This window comes from Canis lupus, chromosome 6 (genome assembly GCF_048164855.1).
Source record: "Canis lupus baileyi chromosome 6, mCanLup2.hap1, whole genome shotgun sequence".
NCBI classification, from domain to species: Eukaryota; Metazoa; Chordata; class Mammalia; order Carnivora; family Canidae; genus Canis; species Canis lupus.
The window spans coordinates 12,626,057-12,650,022 of NC_132843.1; the positions used below are offsets into that span (position 1 = coordinate 12,626,057).

Here is a 23,966-nt window from a genome sequence, read left to right on the forward strand (position 1 = left end):
TTATATTCCCAGCAGCTGAATACATGAATTACTGTTTCCCAAGTCTTGTCAACACTTGATATTGATAAATATTTGCCAAATGGATAAATAGAAAAGAATATTTTTAAAGAGTTTTTATTTGCCATTTCCTGCTTATTAGACTTTAGGATTTACTTTGATGTGAATTGTCTCTTTGCCCATTTTTCTATTAGGTCATTTGTACATTTCCTAATTGTTTTTAAGCATTCATGATAAAGTTGAGATATCAACACTATATGTGTTGCAAATTTATTCTTCTAGTCTGTAAATTGTTTTTGTATTTTAAGTTTCTTTTGATGAACAGAAGTTTTAAATTTTAATATAGTAAAACGTGTTCATTTTTTCTTCATAAGTTTATGCCTTTTATGTCTTGGTTAAAATATATGTCACTATCCTGAGGTCATAAATACATTCAATATTTTCTTTTAAAGGAGTTTATTTTCATGCTGTATTGTAGAAATCTTAAGTTTATTTATTTCTTGTATAGCTAACCATTATCCTCATAGGATTTATTAAATGGTCTGTTGCTTCCATATTTTGCAAAGCTGTCTCTATTTTATGTTAACTTTTCAAATATGGTGACGTTTGTTTCTTGCTTTTGTGTATTTGTCTGTTTGAGTATTCTTGTACTACTACAACAGTATTATAATTACCACAGCTTTATAATATGTTGGTATTTGTTAGAGCAGCTCTGTCTACCTTAGTTTTCTTCTTATAATTGTTTTGCCTGCACTGGACATTTTGTTCTTTCATATAAATTTTATTATCACCATATAAAGTTTTTTAAACAATGCTTTTGAAATTTGGACTGGATTTATAGATTAATTTTAGAAAGATTGACATGTATAAAATACTGAGTTTTTCCATCTGGGAATGGTTTATTTCTTCATTTAATTAGATCTTTTATACTTTAGCATTTTATGATTCTTTATACATCTTTTTATTGGATTTTTTCCTACTACTGTGTGTGTGTGTGTGTGTGTGTGTGTACAATATAACTACAAAACTGCGTTTTATGAATGGAAGTCTTTCTATATTCTCTGTCTCTAAGTCTCTCTAAGTCTCTAATTCTATAGGAATTCCTTTTTTCTATATTAATGCTATTTTCACAACTTTGTTGATCTCTTTTATTATAAGTTGATCTTTTGATTCTCTTGGGTCTTCTATGTAAAAAACCTTGTCACTGACAAATAGTGGCAAATATATTTCTTCTTTTCCACTTATACTTCTGATTTCCTGTTCCTGTTTACTGGTCTATCAGAGACTACTATCTACAGATTGCATTCATCCCTTCTTTCTTAAAAATGGGAATTAAATTACTCAAGCTAAAAAATTAAATTTTACAGCCTCCCTTATCTACAGGTATAGCTATTGAAATGTATATAGAAATAATTGGGTTGAACTTCAAGATAATTCTTTAAAGGACAAAATGAGTCCTATTGTAAGTTCATCCTTTTGCTTTTATCTTGTCTTCATTTCTGATACTTAGAACATAGATAGGATGTTTGGAGCTCCAGTCTCCATTTTGGGATCATGAAGTACCTCTAAGAATGTAAGCAAATGTTGAGAATTGAGGACCAGAATGAAAGGGGAACTTAGGCCATGATGAATTTATAGAGTTGCAATTTTAGGTCAGTACTGAGTATATCAGGATTTCTTTTAAGCAAGAAAAAATCCCCACTATTTTGTCTAAGGCACTATTACTTAGGTTTTCTGTAATATATAGCCAAATTTAATTATAAATATATGTAATGTACTGTATCTTCAGTAGCATTTTGATAGAAGTAATAGATAAAGTATTGATTTTGTTTTTAAATTTAGGAAAAAATGCTTCCAGGTCTCACTATGAAGTTTGTTGTTTGCTCTAAGTTTCTTGTAGAGACTTTTCAACAGGTTTCCTTTCTTTTCCTAGTTAGTTATCTAAGAGCTTTTATTATAAATGATTGTTGAATTTTGTTGACTGCCTTTTTTCTGTATAAGATACAGATGATAAAATAAGTTATACCTTTTTATCTACTAATGTGATCATTTACATTAATAACATTTTCTAATATCTTATCTTTCTAATATGTTTTTTCATTTCTGGGATAAACTCTAGTTACAATAAACTGTCTATAAATATACCATTACTTTTAAAAATATGTTGCTTGATTTGATTTGCTAATACTAGATTATTCATATAATCTCATCTGTAAATCTACCTTGGCCAGTGATCTTTTGGTGGGTAAAATTCAAATTATTTTTGAGTTGTAGATAAGACTCAGATTCTTTACTGGTTATACATTTTTTTCATTTTCTATTTCTGCATGAGATAATTTTGCTATTTTTAAATTTTTTGAAAAAATATTATATTTCTAACTTTTCATGTTTTTAGTATAAAGTTATTCCTTATAGTGTCTAATTAATCTTTATTTATATTTTTATCTATCCCCATGTTCACTGCTAATATTTTTTATTTGTTTCTTCTCTACTTTTATATTGGGAGACATCTCAGAGGTGAGTTCATTTTCCTTAATCTTTTTTTTAAAACATCTTTCCACTTTTACTGAGAAATAATTGACATGCATCACTGTATAAATTTAAAGGGCCCAGCATGATGGTTTGACTTACATATGTTGTGAAATAATTACCACAATAGGTTCAGCTAACATCCACCTTTTCATGTAGATATAATAAAAAGAGAAGAAAGGAGAAAAGACAAAGGAAAACAGTTTTTTACTAGTGATGAGAACTCTTATGATTTACTCTCTTAACAACTTTCCTACAGCAGTATTAGCTGTAGTTATCAGGTTGTACATCACACCCCTAGTACTTATTTGTCTTATACCTGGAAGTTTGCACCATTTTACCACCTTCCTCTGATTTCATCTGCTCCCATCCTCTGCTTCTGGTAACCACAAGTCTGATCTTTTTTTCCCCTATGTGTTCGTTTTTGGTTTTTTGTTTGCTTGCTTTTGGTTTTATGTATGTGAGAGATCACATAGTATTTGTCTTTCTATATCTGACTTATTTCATTTAGCATAATGCCTTCAAAGTCTATCCTTTTGTCACAAATGGTAGGATTTCCTTACTTTCTATGGCTGAATAATGTTTGGTTGTATATACATACCACAATTTATTTATACATTCATTCACTAATGGACACTTAGGCCCTTAGGGATCTTGATGTCCATTTCTCTCCCCAGATTTGGGAAGTTTTCAGCCATTATTGCTTTAAGTATACTTTCTGTCCCTTTCTTTCTCTTCTCTTTTTGAAATTCTATAATGTGAATATTGCTTCTTGCCATTGTGTCCTATAATTCCTGTAGGTTTTCTTCAATCTTTTAAATTTTTTTTTTCATTTTTTTTCCTACTGACTGGATAATTCCTAATGTCCTATCCTCTAGGTCACTGATGCTTTCTTTGGCATAGTTGAATCTACTTTTGAAACTCTCTAAAGAATTCTTACGTTCAGTTATTATGTTTTTTAACTCTAGGATTTCTTTTTCTAATGATTGTTATTTCCTTGATGAACTTCTCATTTTGTTCATTCATTGCTGTCCTAATTTTGTTTAGTTGTCTGTCTGTATTTTCTTGTAGTTCACTAAACTTCCTTAAGAGAGTTATCCTGAATTCTTTTTTTTTAAAGATTTTATTTATTTTGTTTTTTTAATTTTTTAAAAAATTTATTTATGATAGTCACACAGAGAGAGAGAGAGAGAGAGAGGCAGAGACATAGGCAGAGGGAGAAGCAGGCTCCATGCACAGGGAGCCCGACATGGGATTCGATCCTGGGTCTCCAGGATCACGCCCTGGGCCAAAGGCAGGTGCCAAACCGCTGCGCCACCCAAGGATCCCCTGAATTCTTTATCTGACAGTTCATAGATCTCCATTTCTTTAAGGTCAGTTTTTGGAATTTATATTAGTTTCCTTTGGGTGTCATATTTACTGACTTTTTGGTGATCCTTGATTCTTCATGTTGGTATCTGCACATTTGAATAATTGCACTATTCTTCCAGTCTTTAAAGGTTTGCTTCGGCAAAGAAAATTCTTCACCAGTCAGCTCCATATGGGTTTCTGGGTGAGTCTGTTGGTAAAGTCCTTGGGCAGGTGCGATCTGCTGTTATTGTCTAGTGTGGGGCAAGGCAACTGTCTCAGCTCTGAGGACAAAGGTGGATGAGTGTGTCACTTGCTGAGAACAGTTGGACAGGGTTGCTGGCTTGGTCTCCTACCCAAGTGAGGCTGTAGGATGGGCTCTATAGTTGCTTGGATCCTCTGGTTAAACTTACTAGATGGTTGGAACTGGGTCCTAAATTTTGTAGTAGATGGAGCTATGAATCAGCTTGCCTGCCTTGGGAGAAACAGTAGGCCAGGACCCAGGGCTGGTATAGTTCTGGGGACCTGAATCTGACCTGAGCATGCAGTGAATTCCCTGGTCATAAGAGGCTGCTGATCTTGATCTGTAGATAGGGAAACCATGTGCTATGCTCTCTATACAAGTGACACTGTAAGGATATTGAATGGCAACATAGCTTCCCCAGTACTCTGGTTAGATTCCCTAGTCAGACAGGTTTAAAGCTGTATTTAGCACTGAGCAGGGCTATGAAGCATATTCCCTGCCTGGGTGCAGTGAGAGAAGCAGCTCTAAAGCCAGTAAAGCTATTTGTTATATTAACTCAAGATGACTCACACCCCAGGTTCTCTTGTCTGAACAGGGCTATGGACTTTGAAAACTATCAGCTCTGCTTGTCTTCCCCTTGGTTTATGTCTGAAAAACTTCCAGGATAATCTCTGGCTCTTCTGGTCAGATGGGGTCATAGGACACTGTCCACAGTGGGTGGGGCCATGTCTCAGCTTCTTGCCTGGGTGTGGGTGAACCATACATACTCTAGGATTTCCTCATTTGAGAATCTAAATCAGGCAGAACTGCACCGCACCAAGCACCCTAGTCAGAGCGTGCTGGTTCTGCAGATGAGCAAAACCACTGGGTGGGATTACTAATTGGGCACTGCAGGTATGAATTTGGTCTGCCAAGATCCATGTGCTGGTTGTTGCAAGCCCTTCCTTTCTCCGTCAAAGTCAGATTCCCAGTAGTTGAGCCCCCTGAATTCTCCATACAATCCTGTGTTGTGTGATTAGAGTAGGGCTTCCATAAAGTGGCTCACAATGCTGGAGAAGTTAGCTGTCCCCCCAAGTTCTCTCTCTCTCTCTCTTTCTCTTTTTTTTTAAGATTTTATTTATTTATTCATGAGAGACACACAGAGAGAGGCAGAGATGTAGGCAGAGAGAGAGGGAGAACCAGGCTTCCTGTGGAGAGCTGGATGTGGGACTTGATCCCAGGACTCCAGGATCATGCCCTGAGCCAAAGGCAGATGCTCAACCACTAAGCCTCCAGGCATCCCCCCACAGGTTCTCTTTTTTCCACTGGAGGAACTAGAGGCCAAGGTCCTGAGCTGACATAGGGGAGGGGCAATGCAATCAATGTGTAGCTACTTCTCTTATCCTTCTAATGCAGTCTGTCTTGTTGCCTGAACTACAGGGGTGCTTTGGCCTAACCCCATGTTCTAGGATTCTCTCAGTGGTGTCTTGTTCATGATTAGTTGTTTGTTGTTCTTGTGAGGGAGAGTGAAGTGAGGAATGACCTATGTTACCATCTTGGTGATATCTAAAACTTTTTTTATTCTACATCCTGTTTTTTATTTCATTAAATACTGTGAATTTGGGGATCCCTGGGTGGCTCAGTGATTTAGCGCCCAGGGCATGATCCCGGAGTCCTGGGATCGAGTTCCGCATCGGGCTCCCTGCATGGAGCCTGCTTCTCCCTCTGCCTGTGTCTCTGCCTCTCTCTTTCTCTGTCTCTCATCAACAAATAAATAAAATTTAAAAAAAAATACTGTGAATTTTCTTACTTTCACCTATGTAGGGCTTATTTTATTTTATTTTATTTTATTTCATTTTATTTTATTTTATATTTTTGCTGTTTTCTGGCCTTTTGAGTTGAATGTTTACTTTTTTATACTATTAGAATGTATTTGAAAAACACATGTTACCTGTGGAGAAAGGAATAATTTGAGTAGTAGAAAAACTCCTTCTGCAGGGAATTCAGACTCCTGTGTTAAGCCCTCTGGAGCTGGAGTCTAGGGCATAGAAGAAGGTGAGGCTAGGTCCTGGTTATGAAAGACCTTGAATGAACTATTTATCTTCATTTGTTTCAAAGTTGTTTTTTCCCCTAACATTGGAAAAATGACTTTTTTCAACTTATCTCTTTATTTTTTTAAAGTCTACATATTAACTATAGTAGTCTACCCATACCCACAGGAGATACATTCCAATAACTCCAGTGGATGTCTGAAACCATAGGTAGTACCAAACCCTTTATATACTGTTTTTTTCTATACATATATACCTATGATAAAGTTTAATTTATAAATTAGACACAATAAGAGACTAATAATAACTAATATTCAAATAAAACAATTGTAATGATATGCTATAATAAAAGTTATGTGAACCTCTCTCTTTCAAAATATCTTATTGTATTGTACTTACTTCTTCTTGTGAAAATATGAGATAATAAAATGCCTATGTAATGAGATGAACTTAGGTGACTGACATAGGCATTGTGATGTAGTGTTAGGCCACTGTTAACCTACTGATGATACATCAGAAGGAAGATTATCTGCTTCTAGAACACTGTTGGCCATGAGTAACTGAAATAGCAGAAAGTAAAATCATGGATAAGAGGCGATTGCCTACTAGGTAATTAAGATAATCTAAGGTGTTAATAATCAAGATCCATGCTCCAAATTATCATACAGTGAACAGATACAGGATTTTGGTCCAGTTTCTGTCTTGGAGATGTGAAGGAAAAGCCAGTTCTATTTTGAACTTCTTAAGGAATCACAGTACTATTTTCTATAATGTCTGTACCAATTTATATTCCCGTGCACAAGGAATTATATTCCGTGCACAAGGTTTCCTCTCCTTCAAACAGGCTGCCAACATTTGTTATCTCTTGTATTTTTTGACCATTCTAACAGGTGTAAGCTGGTATTTCATTGTGGTTTTGATTTGCATTTTTCTAATATTTAGTGATGTTGAGCACCTTTCCATGTACCTGTTTACCCTTTATATATTTTCTAGTGATGTTGAGCACCTTTCCATGTACCTGTTTACCCTTTATATATTTTCTTTGGAGAAAATATCTATTGTTTCTCTAGCCATTCTTTAATCAGATTATTTGGGTGTTTTTTTTTTTTGTTTTGTTTTGTTTTTTTGCTATTGAGCTGCAGGAGTTCTTTACATATTTTATTTTATTTATTTATTTATTTATTTTTACATATTTTAGATATGAACCCCTTGTCAAATATGTGATAGAAAAAAATGACATTTTGCATCAACTTAGCAGATGCCTACATCTGGATTATATTTTGATTCCCTTAAATGATTCCATCTACTTAAATGAAATAGGAGTTGATCTAATTGATTTATTCTAATATAATTATATTGGATGAAATAAGAGTTTTTGAAATTCTGGTGCATATAAGTCACTCAGGAATACTATTTTTAGTATTTGCCATAAAAATATAATACTAAGAACTTTATTCCTGAATGAGATAGATATAGACTAAGCCGGGTTCTGCAGTTTTACTATGACAATTTCACATCACATGCTATTTATGCTACTTGTGATTTTCTGAAAGAGATACTAATAAGACTTGCAAATTAATGTGCTTAGCATTTTACTCAAAAATAATGATTTCGTTCTTCACCTTTATTTATAATCACTGCAAAGTTATTAAAAGGAACAAGATGGGGAGCTTTCACTAAATTGGTGAAGCTTAGGAGAGTACTTTCTAGACTAGTATGAGGTAAGGGGACGAAACTGGGAAGCACAAGCCCAAAGTCTTTTAAAATTCATTTATAATTATGTGTTATGCTAGACCCAGAAATTCACAAGAAAACATTTGTTATTCTAGTCTTAGTTTCAATTAAAATTTTAAGTAAATGTGACCTTTTATTGTATGCTAGTTAGTTTTTACTTAATCTTTTTTTTTTTTTTTTAAACCAATCCATCTCTATTGTTCTATCTAGGTATTTTAATGTCTGTTAGGCATTGAATTGAATACAATGAAACATAATATGTGGTTCCTTTGATCAATACCTTGCTATTTTCTACTTTTGCTTGTCTAGATTTTGGTACATAGGTCATCTTTAAAATGGATTATCTCTGATTTGAATTTGTGAACTACAAATGCCCCCAACAATCTGATCATGTGTGGTGTTTTCGCAAATGTGAATAAATGAGGATTAACTTTATACTACCTACTGTAGTCAGATCTCTTGCAGATCTGAAGCTAAATTGCAGAAGTGGATGGTGATACATCAATATAGTGTGATAGTTTATTTATCTTCAGTATTTAGAAATGTCTGAGTATTGAGAAATAATACAAGTTATGAGAATTATTAATTTTTCTTTCTTTTTTTTTTAAAGATTTATTTATTTATTTATTCAGAGAGAGCGAGAGAGAAGTAGACACACAGGCAGAGGGAGAAGCAGGCCCCATGCAGGAAGCCCGACATGGGACTCGATCCCGGGTCTCCAGGATCACACCCCAGGCTGCAGGCAGTGCTAAATCGCTGCACCACCGGGGCTGGCCTTAATAATTTTTCTAAGATTATTTTTGGCAAACTTGTAGATTGAAGTCCATTTATTACAAAGGAGGAAGAAATTGCAATTATTTTGCTGGATTTCTTAAAGCTTTACAAAAGATGCTATACTAAATGGAATTCAAAGCATTGAAATGTAAGCATTTAATTGAAATTGAAAGTCTGAAGAGAGTGCTGTGTGATTTTAGGCTCTGAGAAACAAGAGAAAAGACTCCTTGTCTCACAAGAAGTTATTCCATTAAATTGATCTTCTGATTTTAACTTTTAGAAGGAGAACCGGAAAGATAGTTTTTTAAAAACAAGGGAAGAATGATGACTCAGATGAAGAGCAAAATATAATAATAATAAGTGATTAATTAGGAGAGGACATTTTTACCTGGAAACATTAACTGTAACAAATTTAGCTGACATTTGTCATAGCAGTTTCAATGTTGGGTACAAAAGAAAACATATTTAGCTATCAATTTCAAAACAGAGAGGAATCACCAAATCTAAAAGTGATATCTCTTAAAATGTTTCCATTCACTCAGCAAATATTTATTGTTACTATTTATCAGGTACTATGTAAAACAGTTCCTCTCCTAAGGAGCTCTTAGGAGAGCTCCAGGAAGTGTTAAGAGGTGGCCAGGAGACCAGTGACTGCTTCCAGTTTGAAGAGTGTTGTGGATGAAAAGGGAGGGACGTTGAACTGGAACTGGAAAATGCTTAAATGCACATCTTCCTTTTCTGTGCTTTTATGCTTTTATCACATTCCTTTCTTGGTCAATCTGCCCTGTTTTTTTTCCACTTTTAAATAGACTTTGTTTTTTATGGCAGTTTTAGGTCCACAGAAAAATTGAGTAAATAGTCTAGAGAGGTCCTATTCATCCTATGCTTCCTTTCTTATCACCATGGCTCACCAAAGTGATACATTTGTTACAGCCTATGAACCTAAATTGACACATCATTATAACCCAGACCCAGAGCTGGCAGTTTGTCTTAGGTTTGCTCTTGGTGCTGCACATTTTATGGGTTTTGAGAAATGTATAAGGTTTTAGTATCATGCAGAATAGTTTCACTGCTCTAAAATTCCTCTGTGCTTCACCTCTTCACCTCTCCCTCCCCCTTATGCTCTTAGGTTTTAAGTCATATTATATGTCAGTGTGTGGTTAAAATTTTCATTTATGCTACAAATTTGAATGTGCATTAAAATATGCAAAGAATATACTTAAAATCTAGAGACTAATGCATATTTATCAAGGCCGAGAGCTTTAAAAAGATTGTTATTATTATTGCTCATGTTATAATGCAATTTTTAGTAACAAGTTATCAAGATTGAAGCTTCACTGCTGTGGAAGTTCCCCAGTGTAATTAAATTCACTCTTCAAGTCTTTCAGGAAGTCATCAGGAGTAGAGAATGTATGTAAATAGTGCTTTATGTGGTAAACAGACACACACACCTATATCAATGTATAGGACAGATTATTTCTATTTTAGCACAATAAATTATTTCTTTTTCAGTTTGCCACAAGGAAAACTAACCTGGTGTCCAGGACCAAGGATCTTTGACTTGAAAGCCATCACCTGCATTTATTTGGAGCTCATCATTTTGGGAACTGGATGTATGTGCATGTGCGTGTGTGTGTGTGTGTGTGTGTGTACATGTTCAGTAAATTTTCAGCATCAGAGATCAAAATAAGAAAGAAGTAAACCAGCTGGGGAGTGGGCAGGAAAAGATGGCAATGGATTTATTTTTTAATGATTTAAAAAAAAGAGCAGTAGAGAGATAACAGAACAAATGGGGGAAAGAGAAAAATAAGTAGAGAGGCAACATGCAGGTGCAGGAGGAATTGGGTCATTTTGGAGAAATGCAGTGAGAAGTGGCTAATGACATCAGGATCCTCATGGCAAAAACAACCTCTTTTTTCTCTAGTGGAGACCTGAGGAGCCCAGGGCGGTGATGAATATCTGTGTTGCTATTACTCACTGACTTTTCCCCCTGGCTGAGAAATAGAAGATTCTCTACCCATTACTTTATTTGGATTTTAACCACAGCCAGGAATCTATTACTTTACATAGGGTGGTTGATTTTTTTTAGCTTCCTCTCACCTGCTTATAAAGATTGTTATTGTTTCAATTTAAGCAAATTAGTCCAAGTTTCCTGATTTAGGTACCTCACTAGGAAAACCTTTGAAAACTTTTCCCACATGGGCAGAGAAGTTTGATGGAATAAATGTCAAATTGCAGTCTGTCGAGGTTTATGGAATAAACTGGTCTTCATAATAGATGTTTTCTGGGAGCCAAAAGAAGCACGTGAACTATAAGAAGCCACAGAACTAAAGTATTAACGTTGAATTCTAATCTTGCCACATCTTCAACATAACATGTTTTAGAGAATATTTTTATTTCTCATAATAATCAAAGCGCAGTTCATGGGTCCCTTTGCAAATTTGTACAACCCACCTTCCTTTGTTTCCTGATTTGGAAAAAAAGAGTTCCAGCAAAGAAGATAAATTATATAATTAAGATCCATTGCTATAATGCTATTAGCATGATCTTTTTCTGGTGGGATGAGGGGTAAAACATTGTTTAACAACATATGTTGAATACTCTTTTATAACAATATATCTTTCTTTTATTAGAATGGCAAGAAATAGTAAATGATTTAGAGCTTCTGAAAGGGTCTGTTGGATTCTTACCAGGATTTGATAAATAAATGACATTCATGCATAATTGTACTCTAAACACATGGTTTTTGAGTTTATTGATATTCCATTTCCTTGATATTTCTTTGACTTTTAGCCACTGCCTGCATTTTTATTGCTCACTTCAGGGCCTTTGTTTCTCATTTCAGCCATTATTGGCACAAATGCAAAGAACAGATGAGGAAGCAGGGAGGAAAGAGAGAACATAAGAGAATGACAACTCAAATAAGCCATGTCATGGTCCAAATCTGCACTAGAATTAAATTGGGCTACATCAACTGGCAATTTCTAAAGCTGTTTCTTTGGGATCATGTATCCTGGGTTCTAAACCAGTGAACTATAGTCAGGATTTGGAGTGTGGTAATGGTGATAGGGATAGGGTTTGGGCTTTGTGAGGATGGGTGGCTCCTCTTATATTATTATTATTATCATCAAGGCACCTGTCACACGGTCTAGTGATTGCTTACTTGTGCTATGCTTCACTACACTGTTAGCAATAGGGCCTTCTTGTTTTTTTCTGTCTCTGATGCTTAGTAGAGTGCCTGACACACAGTAGGCATGAAGACATCTTTTCTGGATGAATGAATGACAGGAGCAGAAAACTCTGCATCTAAAACAGTGGTAAAAATAATCGCAATAATAATTCTAATGATAAAGCTATAGCTAATATTCATTGAGAGTTAACTATGGGTTTGCCAACTCTTTAAAGTACTTTTATATGTTCTTATTTAATCCTCACAATAGTTAAATACTATCATTATATTTGTTTTATAGATGAGGAAGCCAAGGCAGAGAGCTGCTAAATTTACACAAGGTGTCACAGCTAAAAAATAAAAATGTGTTGGGACCAGTATTTGAATCCTAAACATCTAGCTCCAGTGATCATACTTGCTTCCCACCACAATAAACAAGCTCAAATCTCCTGCTCCCACCTCATTTGTTTCAGGTGGTTGTGATATAAGCCGACTCTACTCTTGTGGTGATCCATGGTCAAGGCTGCAGTGGAGCTGACTTATAAAGATGAAGCAAACATGGACAAAGGTAATTTGGTATGGGAAGAATTTCAGTCATGTGGTAGAAGGGAGACCTGGATGTAAGCAGCAAACTGTGGGTATGTAACCTGCATTCTCCTGATTTGGTTCATTTCTCTATGTAGCCAGACTTCAATGACCATGGACATTCCTGTGAGCCTCTGGGAAGAAGTAGGGAGCCAACAGGGGCCATATCCTTTGTCTAATGCTCATACCGATTATAGTCTTTGCACCATTTCTCTGCTAGTTTGGAAATAAACTGAAATAAAAGCCACATTCGACTGAATGCAAATTGTCATTATTCCTAGTCTTCCATTTTGGACAGGGTTCTGTGTTATAATTGACTCTTCTGGGCAATTCACTTAATACCTGTCCCTTGTTTGCCTCGTTTGTAAAATAGAGATAATATATTCTCTACCTCACAGGATTATTGTGAGATTAAATGAGTTAGTACATATAAATCTTTAGAAAAGTGCTTGGCACATAGTAAGTGTTCAAAAAAATTACCTCTTATTCCTATACAACTTTATATGCTTGAAATTTCAATTTAACTGAGTTTTTAGTAGTTGGATAATTTCAGTTCAACTAAAGTCATGGGGTAACCATTAATCTGAAAGTTACATTATTGGTTTACTCTGCCACGAGCTGGAAAAAAATGTGAAGAAACAAGGCGCTAGATTTTATGATAGAGAAACTGAGGCTGAATAAGATCAGATAATCAGTGCACAATTGCTGATCAAGCTTGATAAAGAATTCTTAGGCAGTTACTCTAAATGGAGTATGCTTGTGCATATGTTTATTGTGTTGGAATGAATTGTAATAAGCCTGGTGAATTTCAGGAAGGCAAACCTTCTGAGAAGACCCATGACCTATTTCCATGTCCCAAATGACCAGTAGCCTAGATTTTTGTCATGACTTTTGCCGACACTTTAGAGCAAAATTAAACTCTATGTACCTTTTGGAACACACTGCCTGATGATTACTAGTAAAATGCTTTCCATGTGATGCACAGGGAGAAATGATTTGCATGACCTATTCTATCTCAGTCTCCAGAGTGGTTTTTTAAATATTTTTTTAGAATGTATTCATTCGTAAGAGAAAGAGAGGCAGAGACATAGGCAGAGGAAGAAGCAGGCTCTCCATAAGGATCGAGTCCCAGACCATGGGATCACACCCTGAGCCGAAGGCAGATGCTCAATCACTGAGCCACCCAGGCATCCCTCCAGAGTGGTTTTTTTAATTGACAGAATTTCTTTTCTGAGAAGAAAGAAATCCCATTTTATTTTTATTTTTTATTGTTTTTGTTGGAGTTCAATTTGCCAACATATCGCATAACACCCAGTGCTCATCCCATCAAGTGCCCCCCTCAGTGCCCATCATGTAGTTACCCCAAACCCCTGCCCACCTCCCTTTCCACTACCCCTTGTTCATTTCCCAGAGTTAGGAGTCTCTCATGTTCTGTCACCCTCACTGATATTTCCCACTCATTTTCTCTCCTTTCAGGAAATCCCATTTTACCAGATTTGCCATTTGCTTTCCATGTGGTGAAAGGCTTGGAGCTGTACATAGAGTTTCTTGAGTTCCAAGAGATCTTAGGGACCATCTATCTAAATCTCATACTTGACTGATGAAAGAGGTCAAGAGAGCTTGAGGAATTGGAGCAAAGTTATATAGCTCATGGGATTAGAGAGGCTGCAGCTCTGGCTTGGTTTGTCCCCAAGTTCCACTGCCTCTGCTAACTCTTCCTCCTGTTGTCTGAGAATGATGCCATATGAAGATTGATTGGAAGATTGTCCAAATGACCATGACAGTGGTGTCTAAGGATCATCCTGAAGGCTATGTGGGATTCTAGATACTTCCTTTTAAATCACTCCTTACCTTGGAATTTAGCACCCTTAATTGACCAAACATTTGGAAATTAAATACTTTTTAAAAATTTTCTCTAAATGGGTATTTTAAATAGTTACAGTTTCTAAGAGAGCTAGTTATATTTTGGACTTTTGAAATAAGACAAAAAAAAGCATTAATTGGACTTATACTTCTTATTTGTATGGTTTGGAACTTGGTATCTTTTGGCATCTGTGCCATATATACTTAATATAACATTTTTATCCATTCATCTACTGATGGACTCTTTGGTTGTTTCCATATCTTGGCTATTGTAAATAATGCTGCCATAAACATAGGGATACATGTGTCCTTTGAATTAGTGTTTTTATATTTTGGGGGCTAAATACCCAGTAGTGCGATTGCAGGATCAGAGCATAGTTTAATGTTTAACTTTTTGAGGAACCTCCATACTGTTTTCCAGAGTGGCTGCACCAGTTTGCATTCCCACCAACAATATAAGAGGATTCCTTTTTTTCCACATCCTTTTCAACACTTATTGTTTCTTGCATTGCTTATTTTAGCCATTCTGATAGGCGTGTAGTGATATCTCATTTAGTTTGATTTGCATTTCCCTGATGATGAGTGATGTTGAGCATCTTTTCGTGAGTTAATCGGTCATCTGTATGTCTTCTTTGGAGAAATGTCTGTTCGTGTCTCTGTCCATTTCATTGGATTATTTGGCTTTTGTGTATCGAGTTGTATCAGTTCTTTATATATTTTGGATACTAACCCCTTATTAGATATGTCATTTGCAAATATCTTTTCAAATATCTTCTCCCCATTCAGTAGGTTGTCTTTTGGTTTTGTTGATTATTTCCGTCACTGTGCAAACACTTTTTACTTTAATGTAGTCCCAATATTTTATTTTCGCTTTTATTTTCCTTAGCTTGGAAGACATATCTAGAAAAATATTGCTATGACCAACAGCATTTTTTTTCACAAAACTAGAAAAAGCAATCCTAAAATTTCCATAGGAACCACAAAAGACCCTGAATTGCCAAAGCAATTTTGAAAAATAAAGGCAAAGCTGGATATATCACAATTCCAGACTTCAACTTACATTACGAAACTGTGATAATCAAAACAGTATGGTACTGGCACAAAAACAGACACATAGGTCAATAGAACAGAATAGAAAACCCAGCAATAAACCCACAATTATGTGTTCAACTAATCTGATAAAGCAGGAAAGAATATAGAACAGTAAAAAAACTGTCTCTTCAACAAATGGTGCTGGGAAAACTGGTCAAGGACATGCGTAAGAATGAAACTGGATGACTTTCTTAACACCACACACAATAATAAACTCAAAATGGATTAAGGAACTGATATGAGACCTGAAGCCATAAAAATTCTAGAAGAGAACTTGGGTAGTAATGTCTCTGACACTGGCCATAAAATAGTTGTATCTTCTGATAGAATTACATTCTCTTCTTTAAAAGTAAGTTACCATAGAAAGTTGCTTTACTGTTTAAAAATATGGTTTTTATACAGAGCTCCAGTTTCTTCTCTCACATCTTTTGTACGTTAAGTTTCTTTTTTGAATTTCAAGATCATGTAATACACACACATTTAGAATGTTTTAGAGAATTATTATGTTGCAAGTCCAGAATTCAGGATGAGAATTCAGGATGAGATAAGTGGATGTATTATTTTTGAACTGGCCTAATTTAGAAGGCTCACTATCACATATAAGGTACATTTCAATAAGTTTTTTGTTAGCAACCTTACCCATAAAAAATCATTTTTGTAATATTCCTGTTGACAAAAAAAAAATGACAGACTTAATAAGATTTCTGGCCCATTATAGATCCAACTCAACTCTTTTGGGAATAGTAAAACTTGTAAAACTCTTATAAGCATAAATCCTCATGGGTTTTATTATATGGTCTTTAAATTGTAGATTTTAAATGCAATTTTAGTTTCTTAAAATTAAAGATAACTCATAAAAATAGAGGTAGGCAGATTACATTTCCAATAAGATAAATAAAATAATATGAAGAATAGAAATTAAAATGTAAGGATGCCTGGGTGGCTCAGTCAGTGGTTGAGCGTCCGCCTTTTGCTCAGGGCGTGTACTGGTCACAGGATCGAGTCCCACATCGGGCTCTTTGCGAGGAGCCTGCTTCTCCCTCTGCCTGTGTCTCTGCCTCTCTCTGTGTATCCCTCATGAATAATAAATAAAATCTTAAAAAAAGAAGTTAAAATTTAAATTATTAATAAATCTGTACTGTGCTACCATATGAGTAGTTCTCCATTTTTCACCGTATCGTATAATGTACTATTCTCTCAAATTGTGCCCTCTTTTGACATAAACTCACTAAAACAGATGATATTGAAACCATGAGGCTTTTGCAGGTTTGAGAGATGTGCTTTGCTTTCCAGAGCTAGTATGAATTTAGTGCTGCTGAATATTATGGAAGAAAACCTGATTTGGTCAAATTTGTATACATGTGTTGTTTTGTGGGAGGGAAAGTAACAATTAAGGATTTGTTTCATTGAACTAGAAACTTTTGTGAGGGAAAAATCAATCACACATTTGCGATGTGGAAATAACATGAATTTTTAAGCACTAGATATGCCTTCCATACTTATTAAGTAGAAGATTATTTTCTAGTTCACTTGGTATATCTTCACAAATGTTTTCAGAGCTCATAAAGAAATAACTGTTGGATTCATTCAGCCACTTATTCCACAAATATTTATTTACAACCAATCAGTTTTCTAATGGCTGGAGATATACAATAAATAAAATAGCATATCTCTGCCCACATAGAATACGCACAATACTGAGGTGAGAACAATTAAATATATGCATGTGTGTATTGTATATATGTACATATCCTTATAAATAAAACATTGTTTATCAAGTATCATGAGCATTAAAAAAAAATGTTTGTGTCTCCTCAAAATTCTTATGTTGAAGCCCTAACTCCTAATGTTTGGAGGTGGAGCCTTTAGGAGGTAGTTAGATGTAGATGAGGTCATGAGAATGGAGTCTCCATGATGGGTTTTGTGTCCTTATGGGGAAAAGAGACCAGGGCTCCTCCCTCTTTCTGCCATGTGAGACACAGTAAGAAGGTGGCTACCTGCAAGACAGAAGGAGGTCTCATCAGTGACCGAATCAGCTGGCTTCCCAATCTTGATTTTCCAGTCTCCAGAACTGTGGGAAAATAATTTGTTTTTAATGCCATCTGGTCTACAGTATTTTGTTGTAGCAGCCTGAACAGACTAAGACAGAAAGAATAGGGGCGGGGGGAGTCTGAGAAAACCTCACTGAAAAGATAATATTTAATCAGACTTTAGGAGTTGAGTGAGTGAGCCATGTCTTGGGATGCATAGGGAACTGCAATGCCATGGTCTTGGGGAGGGAAGGTACCTGGCTTTTTCCCAGAACAGCAAAAAGGCAAAGTGACTGAAGCAGCAAGAACAAGCACGAATATTAATAAATGAGTTCAAGGAGATAGTGACCTAATTTGGGTAGGAAATGTCCATTTTAAGGACTTTTTGTTTTGCTCTGAGTGAGATTATAGGTAATTGGAGGGTTATGAGCAGCAGAAGAAAATGCCCTGAATTATGTTTTAATAATAATAATATTTGATATCTGTGTGGGGAACATGTTGGCAGGAGTGGAGCAAGAGAGAGAGAAAGAGGAAAGCAGTACGTGATGGTGGCTTTGATGGTAGAAAGAGGTAGTAGCCATAGAGGCTGTGAGAAGTTAGATTCTGGATATTACAGTTTCAAGGTAGAACCAAGAGAATAAACAGGCTAATAGATTGGATATGGCCTGTAACAGCAAGAGAAGAATAGGAAATTACTTTAAAATTTTGATGTAGACAACTGCAATGAAGAAACTTTCATTAAATGAAACGAGGAAGTCTCTAGAATGCAGATTTGGGGAGAAGATCAGTAGTTTGTTTTAGGAGGTACTGTTTGAGAAACCTGTTAGACAACCAAGATAAGATATAGAATAGGTTACTGAATGAATATAGAACTCTGAAGTTCAAGGGGAAGATCCAGAATTGAGATATAGATTTGAGAATCAGAAGCTTGGAGGTAATATTTAAAACAACATACAGGTTGCAATCACTAAAGAAATGGTTTCAATGGAAAAAGTGCCAGGACGTGGTCTGAAGACTCTTCAATATTAAGAAGTTAGAGGTAAAATGAGCAAGGGAGATTGAGCAGTAGTCAGTGAGGTAGGAGGAAAGGCAGGTGAGTGTGATAGCTATTTCTGGACTCTTTCTTCTGTTACTTTCATCTGTAAGTCAGTTCTTTTTCCAGTATCATATTGTTTTTGATGACTTCGTTATACTTAGTCTTTTTTTCTAAAAGATTTTGTTTATTCATGAGAGATACACAGAGAGGCAGAAAAATAGGCAGCGGGAGAAGCAGGCTTCCTGTGGGGAGTCCAATACAGGACTTTAAAAAAAAATTTTTTTAATAATAAATTTATTTTTTATTGGTGTTCAATTTGCCAACATACAGAATAACACCCAGTGTTCATCCCGTCAAGTGCCCCCCTCAGTGCCCGTCACCCATTCACCCCTACCCCCCGCCCTCCTCCCCTTCCACCACCCCTAGTTCGTTTCCCAGAGTTAGGAGTCTTCATGTTCTGTCTCCCTTTCTGATATTTCCCACACATTTCTTCTCCCTTCCCTTCTATTCCCTTTCACTATTATTTATATTCCCCAAATGAATGAGACCATATAATGTTTGTCCTTCTCTGATTGACTTATTTCACTCAGCGTAATACCCTCCAGTTCCATCCACATCGAAGCAAATGGTGGGTATTTGTCGTTTCTAATGGCTGAGTAATATTCCATTGTATACATAAACCACATCTTCTTTATCCATTCATCTTTTGATACAGGACTTGATCCCAGGACTCTATCCCAGGATTCTGAAGGCAGAGGTTCAACCACTGAGCCACCCAGGCGTCCCTTGTTATACTTAGTCTTCAAATCAATTAGTGTGATTCCAACTTTTTTTTCAAAATTGTTTGGCCAGTTCTTTTGCTTTTTCATATACATTATACTATCAGCTTTTAATTATTTTCAAAAAACCTACTCAGATTTGCATTACAATCATATTTTATCTCTACGTAAGTAAGGAGAGAACTAGCATCTTTAATTATATTAGTCTACCACTCCACAAATGTTGTGTATTTTGCTGTTTATTTAGACCCTTTTTGATATCTTTCATCAGTGTTTTCTAGTTTTCAGAACACAGATCTTACACATCTTTTGTTAGATTTTTACCTAATTATTTCATGTTTTTGAAGTTATTATGAATATTTTTCAACTTCCAAGTGTTTGTTGCTATGTAACACATATTTTTGTTAACTTCTTTGAGATTTTTTTAAAAATAGACAATATTGTTGTCCATGAAAAATGATTTTTTTTTGTCTTTTCCAATGAGTATGCCTCTTATTTCTCTTTTTTTCCTAATTGTGCTGGCTAGGACCGCTAGTCCCATGTTGAATATAAATGGTTAGAGCAGATTATGTTCCTTAGATAGTCTTTTCTTATTTATGATTTTGGTGGGATAAGAGGGATTATTCAGAATTATATCATTATTATATTAACTGTAATATAAGCATTTCTTTCTAAGCACTGCTTTAGTTTGGCTCATCATATCTTGATATACTTTGTTATCATTTTAAATTCTTTCAAAACATTTTATATTTTCCTTTTCTGTGATTTTTTTTCTTTGACCCCATAGGTTAGTTAAAAACATGTTGTTTCCAACCATTTGGGGATTTTTAAAATATTATTCTGTTATTCATTTCTAGCTTCTTAATCCCATTGTGTTCAATGAACCTACTTTGTATAACTTTAAATTTTAAAAATTTGTTCAAATATGTTTTATGGCTCAGAACATGCTTTATGCTGATGCATGTATACTTGCAGAGAATGGATATTCTGCTGTTGATTGGCAGATATGTAAAATTGGATGAAAATATTGTTCAGACCTATATCCTTCCTGATTTTTTCCCCTTATTTGTTCATTTACTGAGAGAGGAATACTGAAATCTCCACTGATATTAGTGAATTTATGTGATTCCAATTTATCTCCACTATTAGCTTATTAGATATCCTTCTTTTTATTTTATTTCATAGTTACACTAGGATTTTGGAACATATTTTCAACTTACTGCTGTCTCTCTTCAAATGGTATTATATTACCTCACAGTTTGCACACACATATGTCTGTTCATGTTCATGTGTACATTATTATGTTAGTTTTCTCAGGCATTATCTTCAGTTATTTCTTCTGCTTCATTTTCTCTCTCTTCTTAAGAGTTTTCAATTATGTTAGACTATTTGATTGTCTTATAGCATGTGGATACTCTGTTTTCATTTAATGCTTCAGATTTTAATTTTGTATTTCAGTTTAAGTTACCTGAGTTTTGCATCTGCTTTGTCTAGTCTACTGATAAAAGGGGGTGGGAGTTGGTTTTACACTGATAAGAGTTTGAACAGACCTCTGTAAGAGACTATGTTCAAACAGATTTCCTGCTCCTTTCTTAGGATTGGATGTCCTTTGCTTCTACTCTTCCTTTAGAAGCAACGTGCCTTTGCTTGGAACAGGTGACAAGACACTTTTTTATTTCTCTGCCAGTGGGAAGCTGCTTTTGCTTGTGACTAGGTGCGATGCAGATTGTGAGTGATAAGCGAAGGGATTTCCAATCTCTTCCCACCACAAAAGACAGGTAGTTTTTGTTTCTCTCCCTTGACCAACTGCGATTCACCAGTGCCTGGGACCTGGGAATGGGAGGATTTTCTGCCCTTCCCCCAGCAGCTTAGAGCTATTGATATCTAAGAAAAAAGCCTAGAAAGAAGGTTGAATTTCATTTGTGCACTATAAGGGCCTCTCTCTGAATTTGCCTTCCTTGCCCCTAATCTTTATTTTGAGCACTAGGTGGAGGTCAGGGGAAAAGAGGTTGAAGTGAGTGCAGTGTCAGCTTGTGTCTGAGGGTCCAAGGGATGCTAGCACATACTTGATGTTTAAGAATTTTTAAATAGGGATCCCTGGGTGGCGCAGCGGTTTGGTGCCTGCCTTTGGCCCAGGGCATGATCCTGGAGATCTGAGATCGAATCCCACATCGGGGATGGAGCCTGCTTCTCCCTCTGCCTGTGTCTCTGCCTCTCTTTCTCTCTGTATCTGTCATAAATAAATAAAATATTTAAAAAAAAGAATTTTTAAATATTTTTACTATTTTCTTCTAGACCACTCTGATGATGGTAGCCCTTCCTCTTGTGCTCTGCCAAAATTACATCACTTTATACATCTCATCTCTCCTTACAGAGGTGCTTGACTCTGGAATTCAGTTCACCTGGATGTCTTGCAAATTTAGCTCTCTAATGGGCTTTAGTAAAGTTATGATTTTGTGGATTACCTAGCTTTGTCTCATTGTTAGGGTGCAAGTAATGCTCTCCATGATTTTCAACATCTGATTTGGCTGTCTGTATTCTCTTAAGATATGCATTAGGGTTTTCTACCTTTCCATGTAGTCTTAGAAGAAAGAAAATCCTGCAGAAATCCACTATTGGATTTGCAACATACTGGTCATTGGTAAATTGAGAAATGCAGTTTCATTGGAATGATGATAGCCAAATCTTGATTGGGGAGTAGGTTCAAGAGACAAAGAAGGGAAAAGAAGAATTGGAAACCATGAGTTTAAATAACTCTCTTGAGGGTTTTCCTCCATAAAGGGCAATGGAGAAATAGGTAGCAGCTAGAACAGGGGAGTACATTGCTGGAGCTACATCTTTGACTAGGTAAAAGGTTGGGATCTGGTACTCATGTGAAAGGGCTGGCCTCTGGAGCATGGAGAGTGCCCTATATAAACAGGAGAGAAAGCCAAGTATACAGGCACCAACACTGGTAGATGAGAAGATGTGGGGAAGGGAGCTTGTGGAGGTTCTTTTGTGATTGCTTCACATTATCATTGCCTGAGGTAGCCAGGTATCCTGTGAGAGAATGGGGGAAGAATGGGGGAAGAATGGATAGCTCTGAAGGTGTGAAGGAGTCATCTAAGATAGACTCAGATAGACTCAGATGGAATAAGATTTGAGAATAGATTATTTTCTACACTTAAGTAAACAGAAACAATAATAGTAAAACTTTTCCTTATTTCTCTGTGACTTCCATCTATTATCCTGACAGAAAATATATTTCATTTTTTCATAGTCACTTTTTTGTACTATGAAATACTAACACAAGCAATTGAAGTATTAAAATCAATTATCCACTTATTTGGCATCATGTGGAAAAAACTACAGAGATGTTCATGATTCTAGCTATTTTTTTATAAATTTATTTTTTATTGGTGTTCAATTTACCAACATACAGAATAACACCCAGTGCTCATCCCATCAAGTGCCCACCTCAGTGCCCATCACCCAGTCACCCCCACCCCCTGCCTACCTCCCCTTCCACAACCCCTAGTTCGTTTCCCAGAGTTAGGAGTCTTACATGTTCTGTCTCCCTTTCTGATATTTTCCACTTATTTTTTCTCCTTCCCCCTATATTCCTTTTCACTATTTTTTATATTCCCCAAATGAATGAGACCATATAATGTTTGTCCTTCTCCGATTGACTCATTTCACTCAGCATAATACCCTCCAGTTCCATCCACATCGAAGCAAATGGTGGGTATTTGTTGTTTCTAATAGCTGAGTAATATTCCACTGTATACATAGACCACATCTTCTTTATCCATTCATTTTTCTATGGACACCGAGGCTCCTTCCACAGTTTGGCTATTGTGGACATTGCTGCTAGAAACATCGGGGTGCAGGTGTCCCGGCGTTTCATTTCATCTGTATCTTTGGGGTAAATCCCCAGCAGTGCAATTGCTGGGTCATAGGGCAGGTCTATTTTGAACTCTTTGAGGAACCTCCACACAGTTTTCCAGAGTGGCTGCACCAGTTCACATTCCCACCAACAGTGCAAGAGGGTTCCTTTCCCCACATCCTCTCCAATATTTGTGGTTTCCTGCCTTGTTAATTTCCCCCATTCTCACTGGTGTGAGGTGGTATCTCATTGTGGTTTCGATTTGGATTTCCCTGATGGCGAGTGATGCGGAGCATTTTCTCATGTGCTTGTTGGCCATGTCTATGTCTTCCTCTGTGAGATTTCTCTTCATGTCTTTTGCCCATTTCATGATTGGATTGTCTGTTTCTTTGGTGTTGAGTTTAATAAGTTCTTTATAGATCTTAGATATTAGCCCTTTATCTGATAGGTCATTTGCAAATATCTTCTCCCATTCTGTAGATTGTCTTTTAGTTTTGTTGACTGTATCCTTTGCTGTGCAAAAGCTTCTTATCTTGATGAAGTCCCAATACTTCATTTTTGCTTTTGTTTCTTTTGCCTTCGTGGATGTATCTTGCAAGAAGTTACTGTGGCCGAGTTCAGAAAGGGTGTTGCCTGTGTTCTCCTCTATGATTTTGATGGAATCTTGTCTCACATTTAGATCTTTCATCCATTTTGAGTTTATCTTTGTGTATGGTGCAAGAGAGTGGTCTAGTTTCATTCTTCTGCATGTGGATGTCCAATTTTCCCAGCACCATTTATTGAAGAGACTGTCTTTTTTTCAGTGGATAGTCTTTCCTCCTTTGTTGAATATTAGTTCACCATAAAGTTGAGGGTCCACTTCTGGATTCTCTATTCTGTTCCATTGATCTAT

The 23,966-nt window shown here is 36.0% G+C and overlaps 1 long non-coding RNA gene across 1 annotated transcript; it reads left to right on the forward strand.

Moving 5' to 3' along the window:
• The first annotated feature begins 6,650 nt into the window (after positions 1-6,650).
• LOC140635019 (uncharacterized) lies at positions 6,651-12,651 on the forward strand. The gene is made up of 4 exons (XR_012032370.1): positions 6,651-6,756; positions 10,168-10,268; positions 12,298-12,392; positions 12,508-12,651. It is a non-coding gene; the product is annotated as an uncharacterized lncRNA (long non-coding RNA).
• The last annotated feature ends 11,315 nt before the right edge of the window (positions 12,652-23,966 follow it).